The sequence below is a fragment of the Salmo trutta genome, chromosome 2 (assembly GCF_901001165.1).
Source record: "Salmo trutta chromosome 2, fSalTru1.1, whole genome shotgun sequence".
Classification (NCBI taxonomy): Eukaryota; Metazoa; Chordata; class Actinopteri; order Salmoniformes; family Salmonidae; genus Salmo; species Salmo trutta.
The window spans coordinates 62,353,707-62,368,193 of NC_042958.1; the positions used below are offsets into that span (position 1 = coordinate 62,353,707).

At 44.2% G+C, this 14,487-nt stretch overlaps 1 protein-coding gene across 8 annotated transcripts in view; it reads left to right on the top strand.

The window, feature by feature from the left end:
• Nucleotides 1–14,487, top strand: part of LOC115160061 (myosin phosphatase Rho interacting protein) — a 106,076-nt gene that overhangs the window by 13,725 nt on the left and 77,864 nt on the right. The gene's annotated exons all lie outside the window — the stretch shown is intronic.

The window sequence follows — 14,487 nt, forward strand, 5'->3', positions numbered from 1 at the left end:
AGCGTTGTGACGAAGTTGCCACGACGTCGTAATTGTTTCTCTAAAGTAAATAGAGTAAAGTTGAGGTACACATATTCAACACTGCCCTCTTAGTGCCAGCAGTTTAGCAATTCATATGAGGAGTGGAGAGAGTGGGCAGGCAGCGTATTGATTGGCCCGTTTTCCTCTTATCCAACTGCTTGGAAAGAGAGGTTCTTTTTTTGTCTTTTTTTTTTTATTTTGAACGAGAGGTGAAAACCGCATCGGGATGAAAGAGCACTTGGCTCATTGCTGTTGACTCATTCTCTCTGCGGTGTTCGTTGGTGAGAGAGGCTGAGTGCCCTTATGTAAGTGAGGCAGTGGGAAGAGGCCTTTTCTGGTGTGTGGGTGCGTGTGTGCGCACATTGGCGGTGAAGCTATTGGTATGTGGGTGGAAAACGCATCCCTCAACTCGAAGGGGTCATCAGAAAAGAATTGTTGATCTGTAGAGCCCTGTTACGTAGGTACTAATGCACGCGTTGATCAGTGTGTCGGAAAGGAACCGTACACGTCACGTTGATCATCCTCTCGCCAGGTGACGCATACCTGAGACTCAGTGAAATGAAATATTTCTGAGGCACGAGTCCAAATGAGCGTACGCACGGTCTTAAAGGCAGCGATTTGGATTCGAGTGAGGCGACAAATAAAGAATGCGTACGGAGGAGAGGGGGAGGAGGAAAGCGAAAGAAAAAGAGAGGGTGTCTCCCACTCGCCCTCCCTTTCCCTTCCTCCTCGGTTAGTGTCATTTCATCTTTTCATCTGCCGTCTGAAAGGAGGATGGAAATAGGTCAGCAACGGAGGTGGAGAGCTGGAGTGCTCTAAATATACATCTGTGAAGTGTAGAACAAGCGGTGATGAATACATCATGTTTGAATAATTGTTGGGCCATTTTTAATAAGCGGCTGCAAATTAGGCTAAATCTTTCCTGTATCTGGCACCAGAAGCTAGGCCTTTGGTAAAACAGAGCGTGAGTTTCTCATATATCCTATATTATACTCTCTTGTTGGATTGTAATCTTTATTTAACTAGGCAAGTCAGTTAAGAACAAATTTTTACTTACAATGACGGCCTAGGAACAGTAACTGCCTTGTTCAGGGGCAGAAAGACAGATTTTTTTCCCCCCTTGTCTGCTCGGGGATTTGATCTAGCAACCTTTGGGTTACGGGCCCAACGCTCTAACCACTAGGCTACCTGGCAGTGCTTCTGATCTTAGGGTGTGTGTACCTTCAGGGGTGCTTGGCTAATCCACGAGGTATTTGGGAAGACTGGTAAGAACATAGGTCTACTGGTAAAATGCACGAGGGGGTACTTCCGTGGTACTCCAGGCAGAGCAAAGTGGGTACAGGAACCTAAAAAGGTTGAGAACCACTGGTCTAAAGCACATTACGTATGTGGTAGAGGCGAGTTGTGTACCGTCCCTAAGAATTCTTGCACTGTGTAGAATAAGGTGTGTGTGTGTGTGTTTTCGCATGCGTGTTCCCCCCCCCCGATGGAGAGTGCTGTATCCTCAGGACATAATGAGAGGGCAGGGATGGATGAAGGCCTCGATGGGGCTGCTAAGACCACACTCCTCCTCTTCCTCTCCAGATCAAATATACCCTCTGCCACCCAGCCTCCACAAACCCTCAACAACATACATGCACTACGTTAGGAAAAACAAGCAGCACTGCGCACGGCTACACTCAACACTAGGCATACACGTCTAGCCACAACACAAGGGCATGGGTAATAATATCATGCAGCATAAACGCACTCCAAACATAGGACAATGACATGTACAGTAACGCACTTTAACACAAGGAAATACACACACTCCTTTAGACTTTTGAGAAATGGGAACGATAAAAAGCATGACGTCTCCTCGAAACCATGAAACCCAGGGCCTGTAGCCACATCAGAGGCCCACCAGAGAGCACAGGGTTGGGTTTTGGAGATGAGAAGGTTGCCCCTGTGTGTGTGTGTGTGTTTTTCCGGGGCCTCTAGTTTTTATGGCTCTGGTGTCCTGCATGGCTCTAAACAGGCCCAGATGGGCTGTGGTCCCAACCCGCAGGATGTGGCATCGCCCTGGGGGGGGGGGGGGAAGAAGAGATCACACGCTCCCACTGGGCGTTTTTGGGGTCGCCCTCCACTCCTCCAGGGGTGAACAGTGAACACCCAGTGAGACTCACCACCATTTTAGACCAAGGAGGGCAAGAGTGGCTTTGAAGAGAGGTTATCAGAGGGAGACTGTGTGGAAGGAGAGGGGGAAGATGTACCAAAGAGAGAGTGTGTGAGTGGGAGGACGTAGCAGAGAGAGAGAAAGTGTGGGTGGGTGGGTGGATGGATGGAGAGTAGGAAGAGTTACTTTCCAGTAGCAGTAGATGGGAAGAAAGGGATGGAGGGAGAGAATGAGCGGAACGTGTCTGCCTATATCAAACATGTGCAGCCGTCCTAGTGTATGGTACAGTGGGCTTTGAGCTTTAGTGCTGGGTGTGTGTTAGCATAGGCCCCGAAACAACTAACATTTCCTAAGTACGTTTCCAAAAGGAATCGGTGAACTTGGAGCTTTATGTTAAAGATTTCACCCTTGTCACTGATTTTGAAAGATATGAATTCGATTGACATATGAATGAAAGCACCAATCGTGGTACATACGGTATTGACAAGTTTTGCAAGGGCTGTCTGAAGTTAAGCCGCGTTGCCTTGGTAACGCCTTTCTGTTTCTTTGTTCAACAGCGCGTTAAATGGATGTTTGACCATGGCGTGGCTGAATTGTAGGCTACCAGAGTTGACTTTTTTGTTATCTTTTAAAAGAACTAGCTGTTTTTGCAATCCTGAAGCGGCTCAAGAATTGTGTGTGTGTGTGTGTGTGTGTGTGTGCTTGTGTAGGACAAAGAGTGCTTGACTGCAGAGTGTTTGTCAGGAACAAGTGTTGCTGGGTCAGAAGTGTCTCGAGGTCTCAGACAGGAGTCACGGTCACCTGAAGGAGTCAAGAGATGACTAAGCAGTTCTAGAGGAACGTAATGTCATTGCTGAACTTCCACAAATATGGCTTTCACTTTTGCACGGAACATGTTGTGTATTTTGCTTAGACTGCGTGAGAGAAACACGTATCGCAGACACGCGCACCACAATCCCTTACCACACCTCTGACAAAGCAGGGGCGGCGTGGAGATTTTTCGCCTCAGCGGGAGACTCTTGACAACATCACCAGCACACAGCTCGACACCCACTCTCTAATGACCCTCCCGCGACGCGGTCTAAAATGGACACGGCAACACCTAGCTCCTCTTGACCACTTCGTTGACTCGGTTCAAACGCACAGCTCAACACCTACACTCCAACAGCCGCTGTGTGACGTGGCTTAAATACGTTTGGTATTCATGCTAAAGAAAGTCGCACACTCCATATAGAAACTCCCAGCAATTTAATGGGTATTTACCAACGTTTCGGCATCACTGTGCCTTCCTCAGCAGTGATGCCGAAACGTTGGTAAATACCCATTAAATTGCTGGGAGTTTATATATGGAGTGTGCGACTTTCTTTATTTTTAGAGTTTATTCGCCGTTAGTCAGCACCTCCACACAAACACATTTTTCTGGGTGTGCGCCAGCTCATGGTTCTAATCTAGTATTCATGCTAAACACACCCACTAACTCGTTGGCATGAGGTGGAGAATCTGAATCGGGTGGGATATCGTTTTGTCTTGCTGTTTTTTTTTTTTTTTTTCACCAGACGCTGTAGAATTACATCTATGAATGTTATCAATGCAGGTTACTTGTTTCCTGACTGTGTTTCAGCTTTTGTATCCTGTTAGGGTAGGCCAGATTCTGTTGCTGTATTGAAAACCATGAATTAGAGCTAGGATTGATTTATGTTGATTTTTGCAATCGTTGTTTCTGCTTTGGCAGTGCCTTTTAAGTTAATATTACATGCTGTCTATTGGGCATGTTGTCATATTGGCGTGTTAGCCTAAGTAACTTTTGATCAATGATCGGATCACCTTTCCCTTGTTCTCACTGGTTCTGTCACGGCAGCTCTTTTTAAAGCGTTGCCCTTAGCATCCCGAGGCTAGTAGTCTTATGTAATTCTTCTAGTGTGAATTCTGGAAGTGTGTTGACACCCGCGGGTGAAACCTCCTTGCCTATCGTGTTACGGGAACACAAAGTTTGGTTTGACCCGTTTCTGCCTGGCGTGGTTGTCGAAGGATAAGGGATTGTGAGGTTGGTCAGAGCCGAGGCAGATCTGATTTTACACGAAGGCCATAGAGGCACAACTAAATGCTGTTCAGTCTCACTTGGACAAACCGAACTGTACTTACTTTTTAATTGCTGGTATTTGGCCTTCTTTCCCTCTTTTTACAGCTTGTTTGCTTGAACGCACCGCTACAGGTTTTGTGTAAGACCCCAGTCTGAGTTTGCCTTGGCCAAAGATTTGGCTAAAGATTTGTCTGCTTGCCACACGTGAGACGAGATTGTGACACACTGGAACATGCAAGGTCCCCCCCCCCCAACCCCAACATTAAACTGCGAGCTATTTTTAACTGGCTCCAAAAAGCCTTTTGTCTTTTGCCTGGTCATGTGGATACAGGGACAGGGAGTGCTGCAGTGTTGTTGCCTCCAGGCGATCTGTGGCGGGACATAACTGGAAGCCCCCCCGTCTAAATTAGAGCTGCTCGCTCCCAGAAGGCTTTCGAAACACTGCAACCAGCCATGGGAAAAGAGGGGAGAGGCGGAGTAGGGAGGGAGGGGGACTGGGTTTATAGGAGAGAGCGCGGGATGGAGTGAAAGAGGTGGTGATGGTGTAGGAATGGGAGTAGATTGAGGGATTTGGGTAGTTAGGGATGTTGGAAAGAGAGAATTCACAGGGATCGAAGGAGGGGTGGGTGGGTGGGTGGGTGTGTGGGTGGGTGGGAGAGAAAGGAGGGATTTAGAAATAAAAGGGAGGAAAAGCGACTGAAAAAGAGGAGTTGGGAAGTGGATTACAAGTTAGACCGTCTATAAGACCGTGTAAGTCTAAACTCAAGTGGTGTTCTCTGCTAGTTTGTTTACAGACCGCGTCAAGGCTTGTTTTGGACTGGGAAGATTGGGTGTGTGAGAGCGCTTTTTAACCCCTGCCCTTCCTTCCCCTGGCTTCAGTAGGAACTGATCTTCTGGAATGTAAACAGCCGCGGCTTACAGTGGGGTCACTGTTCCCGACGTACAAAGCCGCAAAACCATGGGAATACCCATTCACTGGGCTTCTAATCGCCTAGGTCCATACAGTTTGCTCCCGACCATCCACACAGCCTTGCCACAGATCCCGAGGCAGAAAGCTATTGTCTCATACAATGGCAAATTATGTTTTGTAAACATGCCATATTTTCCGTTTGAATGCTCCCATGCGTTAAGCTCAGCCATTAGTGGAAAGCCAAATCAGTGACATAATATGCAAAAATAAAACCAAAACGAAGTTTGCGGTCTGTTTTCTTGTGATAAAGGTTGTGTGTTTTGAACGTTATCAAGAAGTTATTTTGATAACTGAACTTAAAAAGTGAGTAATTCAAGGGTTACTCAACAAACCAATGCGCTGAAGAGGCCTATTGTGCCCTGTCTGCCATCTTTGCAGATAGAAACTGGGAAATGGGTGGGTAAAGAGACCAAGGTTGAGCAGCCTTGAGAGTCATAACGTATGCTACAAGTTCTAGAGCACATCACAGTATAGTCCTATATACTGCCACACACACACACACACACACACACACACACACGGACCTACTTCCTGTGGGTGCTTTCACACCATTTGTCACTCCACTACCCTCTTCCTGTCTCTCTCTTTTTCCATCTGTTTAAACCTCTGCTCTCCAGTCTTTCTGGCCTGGCTTTAGTCAACAGACATCCCGGATGTGACACAGATAAAAATCTAATCTGTCCCAGTGGTTCACTGTTTGGATACTTTCATCACTTTAGTCAAAGCAGTGAGGTCCAGCCGTGCTTTCTAGACTGTACCGCACTGTAGGCCTACTGTCCGTCGGCTAGGCTAACACTGGCTGTCTGCTAAATAACAATGCTAAGGTTCTTGCCGCCAGTCTTTTAGCCCCTAACGGAGAAATTACTGTTCACCCTATTCATATCTCAATGACCCCAGCAGAGGTTTAGAGTAGCTTGTAATGTGGCATTGTTATGCTAACGCAATGCAAACATGCTAATGTTGCTACATGCTAAAAGTTGCTATGCTAATGTTGTGGCTCATACAGAGACTATTTCTTCAGACGCTTTGAAGAGCGTAGTTACTAAACGAAATTGACACCCTACCTCCTAAAAATAACGACTTCCCAAATTACAATGGCTAAACAACATTTTCAGTGGCCCAAAAAATCCACACACACAGTCCTCCCAGTTTACAGATTTGCCCAACATAGTTACACAGAACCCAAACCGGCTGCGCGCGTGCGCCATTGTGCATGAATATATTTTGTCCCCCTACACCAAATGCGATCACGACATGCAGGTTAAAATATCAAAACAAACTCTGAACCAATGACATTAATTTGGGGACAGGTCGAAAAGCATTAAACATTTCTGGCAATTTAGCTAGTTAGCTTGCACTTGCTAGCTAATTTGTCCTATTTAGCTAGCTTGCTGTTGCTAGCTAATTTGTCCTGGGATATAAACATTGAGTTGTTATTTTACCTGAAATGCACAAGGTCCTCTACTCCCCCAATTAATCCACACATAAAACGGTCAACCGAATCGTTTCTAGTCATCTCTCCTCCTTCCAGGCTTTTTCATCTTTGAACTTATATGGTGATTGGCATCTAAACTTTCATAGTATTACCATGACGACCATCAAAACAGTTTGTCTTTCAATCACCCACGTGGGTATAACCAATGAGGAGATGGCACGTGGGTACCTGCTTCTATAAACCAATGAGAAGATGGGAGAGGCAGGACTTGCAGCGCGATCTGCGTCAGAAATAGCAATGACTTCTATTTTAGCCCTTGGCAACGCAGACGCTCGTTGGTGCGCGCGCAATAATTGAATAACATGGATTTCTACATTTATTTTGTGGTCAGCCTGTTACCCACCCTCAGCGTTAGTCACTTCCTCCTCCAAACAAACTGTGTGGTGCCTAAACTGTGTGTGTGTGTGTGTGTGTGTGTGTGTGTGTGTGTGTGTGTGTGTGTGTGTGTGATCTCTTCCTTCTACTTCATGTGAGGGAACCTATGAAGGCAATATTGTAGATGTCTTGTTAAGTGGTTCATTTTTTTCACAGTATTGTATTGACTTGCAAGGTTCCTCAGTCTTTACCTCCAGTTAGGCAGGCTGTCAGGCACTGGACAGAATCACTCAATGTTGGGGTAGTAAATCTCTCAGCACCTCTGGTGTTTTTTTACGAGTTAAAAGATGGCGCTGCAGTGGATAGCAGCTGTTTTACATGCTCCTGACCAATTGTACTATTTTGTGTTGTTTTTACGCTGATCTTTGTACATAATGTCCCTGCCATAATTTCCTATGAACGAATACAGCTTCTGGACATCAGAAGAGCTACGTCCCCCCCCCCCCATCCCCACAGTGACAATACGTACATATCTTAACCAGAAGCCATGGATTACATGCAACATCCGCACTGAGCTAAAGGCCTGCCTTTAGCTCAGTTAGCGGGACACTAATCCGGACGCTCATAAGAAATCCCGCTACGACATCCGACGAGCCATCAAACAGGCAAAGCGTCAATACAGAACTAAGATGGAATCCTACTAAACTGGCTCTGACAATCATTGAATGTGTCAGGCCTTGCAAACTATCACGGACTACAAAGGGACGCCCAGCCACGAGCTGCCCACTTACATAAGCCTACCAGATGAGTTAAATGCTTTCTATGCTTGCTTCGAGGCAAGCAACACTGAACCATGCATAAGAGCACCAGCTGTTCCGTACTTTTCTCTCTGTAGCCGATGTAAGACCTTTTAAACAGGTTAACAGACTGATTACCAGGACTAGGGCTGTTGCAGTGACCGTATCACTGCCACACCAGCAGTCATGAGTCATGACCGCAGTAAAATTCTAAGTGACCGTTGAGTCACGGTAATCTCCTTTTATGCACAGGCATTAGTAGTACCCAACTCGCCAATGATCATCAGGTCGCTAATGGCCTGGTTCTCAGGGCCCTATTGTCCCTCCAACCACAGACATCAATGCAAATTAAATTGAAAATCACAAACACTTATCAAGATAGTATGTGCTTTTAAAACTCATCTCACTCTGATCAATTTGAATAAAATAAATTCAACAGGTTGAATGGAAAACATGATCATTGTGGATGTTTCAAAACCTGAATTAAAATAATGATTGTGCTGCTATACAATACATAACCTACTGCATATTACACAAGGCAGAAAAACATTTTAAAAAAAATACTGATTTTAAGATATCTTTGGTACATAATTGGTCTAGCCTAAATGAACAAATTCATATTTAGCCTAAAATTGTGGTGGATTTGATTTTGAATAGCCTAGTAATAGGATATGTTTTATATTTTCATAATTAATAGGCAGACTCATATTCTTTATAAAAAAGGTAATCTCACCAGCACAAGTTTCCATCCCCTCCCCTCTCTCCTTCAGTCCTGTATTCAGTACGCATTGAGAGGGGCTATCAACAGTTTAATGAAAACATGTTACTATCAACGTTCCTGAACAGATTTCACTTGCTTTCCCAAATGAAGCACTGGGTAGCTGCAGGAACGGGGTTGGAGAGCCTAGGGCTGTGGCGGTCACAAAATTTCATCAGCCGGTGATTGTCAAGCAAATAACTGTCAGTCTCATGGTAATTCACCGTTTAATTAACATAAACACATGTAGCATCTCCTGGCTTCCACACACAGCCTACAAGCCATTTAAAAAAGTTTAATAAATCCATGTAATACAGCCTGCACCTTCACAATAAATCCATTATTTATTTTAGACAGGTCTAAAGAAGCATGATATGACAAAAATGGCTATGCCAAATTGCTGTGTGCTACACTAGTTCATTTAGCAGACAAGATTTGCTTATCATTCCATGGCATTATTTTATAGTATGAAGTATACAATTGAACAAAGCTGAATGAAATATAAATATTTTCTCATGTGGCTTCTGTGTTGATCGGTTAACAAAGAAATTGGTATTGCTATATGCTTAGTTTAGAGTTATTAATGTAGCTTTAAGTTGTTCTGTAAACATTGGGCTATATGTTTTGATTTTTGATATATTGTAAGGCTGCATGAGACTAATGATTTAACTGTGCGCATCCTTATCCAATTCCGAGGTGCATATGGAAGAACTGCCCACATTTACTTTTCGTCAGCCAACAAGATGAGTAGACCTAACAAACAGCAAGAGCACTAGCGTATATCAATCTACTATCCCCCATAGGAAGAAAGTCGACCTATTCTGTGCAAGAAATAAATATTCCAAACAGTCTCGAACAGTTGTAGGATGCGATGGATCCCATATTAATACAACCACTAGCATCAAAACCTTTTTATGCAATGTGGCTGACGCAACAGATCAGAATGTTTAGCTTAAAATGTTGATAAACTATTCGACTATTTCTTCACATTATAAGCGCAGTAATGCGCACATGGTAGTAGACTATAAGCTTGAATGTTCCATTAGCGGAAAACACCATTATCAATAGGGACCGCAAATGCGATTAGGCATGTAATGCTTTTATTATAAAGGTGCATTTTTATGGTGAAAATTATCTTCCCTAAACTTGAAACTCACATGCTGCATATATATGCCAGTTAGGCTCTACACCTCTTGTAAAGCGGATTAATGTGCTTAATTTAAGAAGTTATTTGGCCACTTCAGTTTGATACAAACCTTATTAAAACATATAGGCCTATGGGCTAGCCTAAATGAGATGTGTGACTATGATTAGAAAAAGTTGCAAAAAAAGGCATTGTTTCTTATGCTGGGCATCATTCACAAGTGATAGGCTAATATTGTCACTCATCAGACTATTCTTGATTTAATCTTGTCTTTACATATAATATATATGTCACATTTTGTTATGATTTAGAATAGACCATTATCATGCACCTGTATCGAAACCGGGGCAGCAGGAACAAATACAGTACAGTCGTGGCCAAAAGTTTTGAGAATGACACAAATATTAATTTCCACAAAGTTTGCTTCTTCAGTGTCTAGATATTTTTGTCAGATGTTACTATGGACTACTGAAGTATAATTGCAAGCATTTCATAAGTGTCAAAGGCTCTTATTGACAATTACATGAAGTTGATGCAAAGAGTCAATATTTGCATTGTTGACCCTTCTTTTTCAAGACCTCTGCAATCTGCCCTGGCATGCTGTCAATTAACTTCTGGGCCACATCCTGACTGATGGCAGCCCATTCTTGCATAATCAATGCTTGGAGTTTGTCAGAATGTGTGGAGTTTTGTTTGTCCATACACCTCTTGAGGATTGACCCCAAGTTCTCAATGGGATTAAGGTCTGGGGAGTTTCCTTGCCATGGAACCAAAATATCGATGTTTTGTTCCCCGAGCCACTTAGTTATCACTTTTGCCTTATGGCAAGGTGCTCCATCATGCTGGAAAAGGCATTGTTCGTCACAAACCTGTTCCTGGATGGTTGGGAGAAGTTGCTCTCGGAGGATGTGTTGGCACCATTCTTTATTAATGGCTGTGTTCTTATGTAAAATTGTGAGTCAGCTCACTCCCTTGGCTGAGAAGCAACCCCACACATGAATGGTCTCAGGATGCTTTACTGTTGGCATGACACAGGACTGATGGTAGCGCTCACCTTGTCTTATCCGGACAAGCTTTTTTCCGGATGCCCCAAACAATCGGAAAGGGGATTCATCAGGGAAAATGACTTTACCCCAGTCCTCAGCAGTCCAATCCCTGTACCTTTTGCATAATATCAGTCTGTCCTTGATGTTTTTCCTGGAGAGAAGTGGCTTCTTTGCTGCCCTTCTTGACACCAGGGCATCCTCCAAAAGTCTTCGCCTCACTGTGCGTGCAGATGCACTCACATCTGCCTGCTGCCATCACTGAGCAAGCTCTGTACTGGTGGTGCCCCGATCCCGCAACTGAATCAACTTTAGGAGACGGTCCTGGCGCTTGCTGGACTTTCTTGGGTGCCCTGAAGCCGCCTTCACAACAATTTAACTGTTCTCCTTGAAGTTCTTGATGATCCGATAAATGGTTGATTTAGGTGCAATCTTACTGGCAGCAATATCCTTGCCTGTGAATCCCTTTTTATGCAAAGCAATGATGACGGTATGTGTTTCCTTGCAAGTAACCATGGTTGACAGAGGAAGAACAATGATTCCAAGCACCACCCTCCTTTTGAAGCTTTCAGTCTGTTATTCGAACTCAATCAGCATGACAAAGTGATCTCCAGGCTTGTCCTCGTCAACAGTCACACCTGTGTTAACGAAATAATCACTGACGTGTCAGCTGGTCCTTTTGTGGCAGGGCTGAAATGCAGTGGAAATGTGTTTGGGGGATTCAGTTCATTTGCATGGCAAAGAAGGACTTTGCATTTCATCTGATCACTCTTCATAACATTCTGGAGTATATGCAAATTGCCATCATACAAACTGAGGCAGCAGACTTTGTGAAAATTAATATTTGTGTCATTCTCAAAAGATTTGGCAGCGACTGTACATGTCATCTATGCACTTAAATAGCGAATGGAGGACGCTTTTTCCCCATGGTTTATTTTCATGCATGCCAGGTAGGCTATACTTCTTAGGTCCCGTGTGGCTCAGTTGGTAGAGCATGGTGTTTGCAACGCCAGGGTTGTGGGTTCGATTCCCACGGGGGACCAGTACGGGAAGAAAAAAAAACGTATTAAATGTATGCATTCACTACTGTAAGTCGCTCTGGATAAGCGCATCTGCTAAATGACTAAAATGTAAAAAAAAAAAATTGTAAATATAAGCAATGTGCTTAATATTAGGAACACTGAGAAATAAATATAGTAGGCCTAGCCTATAGAAAGCTGATGGAATCCTCCTCTTTTTATTAGCGGCCATCACTCTTTCTCCCGCAATTAAATAGCCTATAGAAATGTTGCGCAACATGAGATCATGGGCTCTCATGAAGTATTTGATTTAGATTTTCGAATACATTTGCATTGATGTCAGAGTGATTAGAGGGACAATAGAGTGCTGAGTAGCAGGCAGTTAGCAAGTTTGGTAGGCTACTAATGACCATCAGCAGCATCAGAGCTTGGAGATGCCTTATTATCCTGACTAAACGGTCATGTGGAATTTGACTGCCTTCATGACCGGTAATAGTCACCGCAACAGCCCTTGGAGAGCCTATGGTAGAGTTTGGGCGGAATATCACCTGTCGCGCAGCGAAATTACCGGAGTAGCCACCTGACATGAGTGAAAAACTACAGACGGGAAAGTGGCCTCCATTTGCTTTTCTAGTGCATACGGATGACATGTATTTTTAGTCTTGCCCCGTTCTTGCCCATTTCATAACAGGGCATTCTAAATTGAAATTAATTTGACATATTAGTAAAGTCAAGATTAAATTGAGAATAGTCTGATGGTTGTTGTTACGTTACAGCCTTATTCTAAAAGGGATTAAATAAAATGTTTTCGAAGGAATAAAATGAGGTCGAAGGAATTGTCCTTAGAGCGCCGAGACAAGATTGTGTCGAGGCACAGATCTGGGGTAGGGTACCAAAACATTTCTGCATCATTGAACGTCCCCAAGAACACAGCGGCCCCCATCCATTCTTAAATGGAAGAAGTTTGGAACCACCAAGACTCTTCCTAGAGCTGGCCGCCCGGCCAAACTGAGCAATCAGGGGAGAAGGGCCTTGGTCAGAGAGGTGACCAAGAACCCGATGGTCACTCTGACAGAGCTCCACCAATCAGGCCTCTATGGTAGTGGCCAGACGGAAGCCACTCCTCAGTAAAAGGCACATGACAGCCCGCATGGAGTTTGCCAAAAGGCACCTAAAGGACTCTGACCATGAGAAACAAGATACTCTGGTCTGTGGAAACCAAGATTGAACTCTTTGGCCTGAATGCCAAGCGTCACGTTTGGAGGAAACCAGGCACCGCTCATCCCCTGGCCAATACCATCCCTACTGTGAAGCATGGTGGTGGCAGCATCATGGTGTGGGGATGTTTTTCAGTGGCATGGACTGAGAGACCAGTCAGGATCAAGGGAAAGATGAACGGAGCAAAGTACAGAGATCCTTGATGAAAATCTGCTCCAGAATGCTCAGGACCTCAGATTGGGGCGAATGTTCACCTTCCAACAGGAGAATGAACCTACGCACACAGCCAAGACAATGCAGGAGTGGCTTCAGGACAAGTCTCTGAATGTTCTTGAGTGGCCCAGCCAGAGTCCGGACTTGAACCTGATCGAACATCTTTTGAGAGACCTGAAAATAGCTGTGCAGCGACGCTCCCCATCCAATCTGACAGAGCTTGAGAGGATCTGCAGAGAAGAATGGGAGAAACTCCCCAAATACAGGTGTGCCAAGCTTGTAGCGTCATACCCAAGAAGACTCTACTGTAATCGCTGCCAAAAGTGCTTCAACAAAGTACTAAGTAAAGGGTCTGAATTGTTATTTTTTATAAATTTGCACGTATCCAAACCTGTTTTTGCTTTGCCATTTTGGCGTGTTGTGCGTAGATTGATGAGAACAAAAACAATTGAATACATTTTAGAATAATGCTGTAACCTAACAAAGTGGAAAAGGGAAGGGGTCCGAATACTTTCCGAATGCACTATATGTACATATCTACCCCAATTACCTCGCACACCTGCATCAACTCAGTACTGGTACTCTGTGTGTATTTAGCCAAGTTAAAGTTACTCATTGTGTATTCATTCCTCGTTATTTTCTATTTTTCTCTCTGTGTTGTTGGGAAGGGTAAGCATTTCACTGTTAGTCTACGCCTGTTGTTTACGAACCATGTGACAAATTACATTTGATTTGATAAATCCTGGTCATAACACCATAAAAGAGGAACAAATCTTGAACAGGTTCCTTTTATACAGCACTTTTTTTCACCCTCTTCCTTTCTCTCACTCTCTTTCTTTTAACGATTTCCAACCATTCATGGTGCAGAGAAAGCCTGTCTCTGGGAGGCTTTGGCTAGATGAGTGTATGCTCTCTCTCTCTCACGTATACTCTCTCACTTCATTTTTTACTTTCCCATTACACGCTCACTCTCTCTCTCTGTCCCCTACCCTCCCTCGCTCACTGACTTTCTGTCTGTCTGTCTCTCTGTCTCCTCTGTGCCAATAAATCATTTGAGTTTGAGATGGGAGCCAACAGCATTGTTTAACTTCTTTCTCCCCTGAACCCCCTCGTCCGACCCCTATAAAGACAAAAATGGTCTGACTGACTGCTCGCTCAGTTTGCTCCAAACACTAGACCAGGACACCGACAAAAGGTTTCATTTGATGCCTCAGGGCGAAGAGTTTAGCCAACTCTGAGACAAGCGTCTAATAAAGCGAA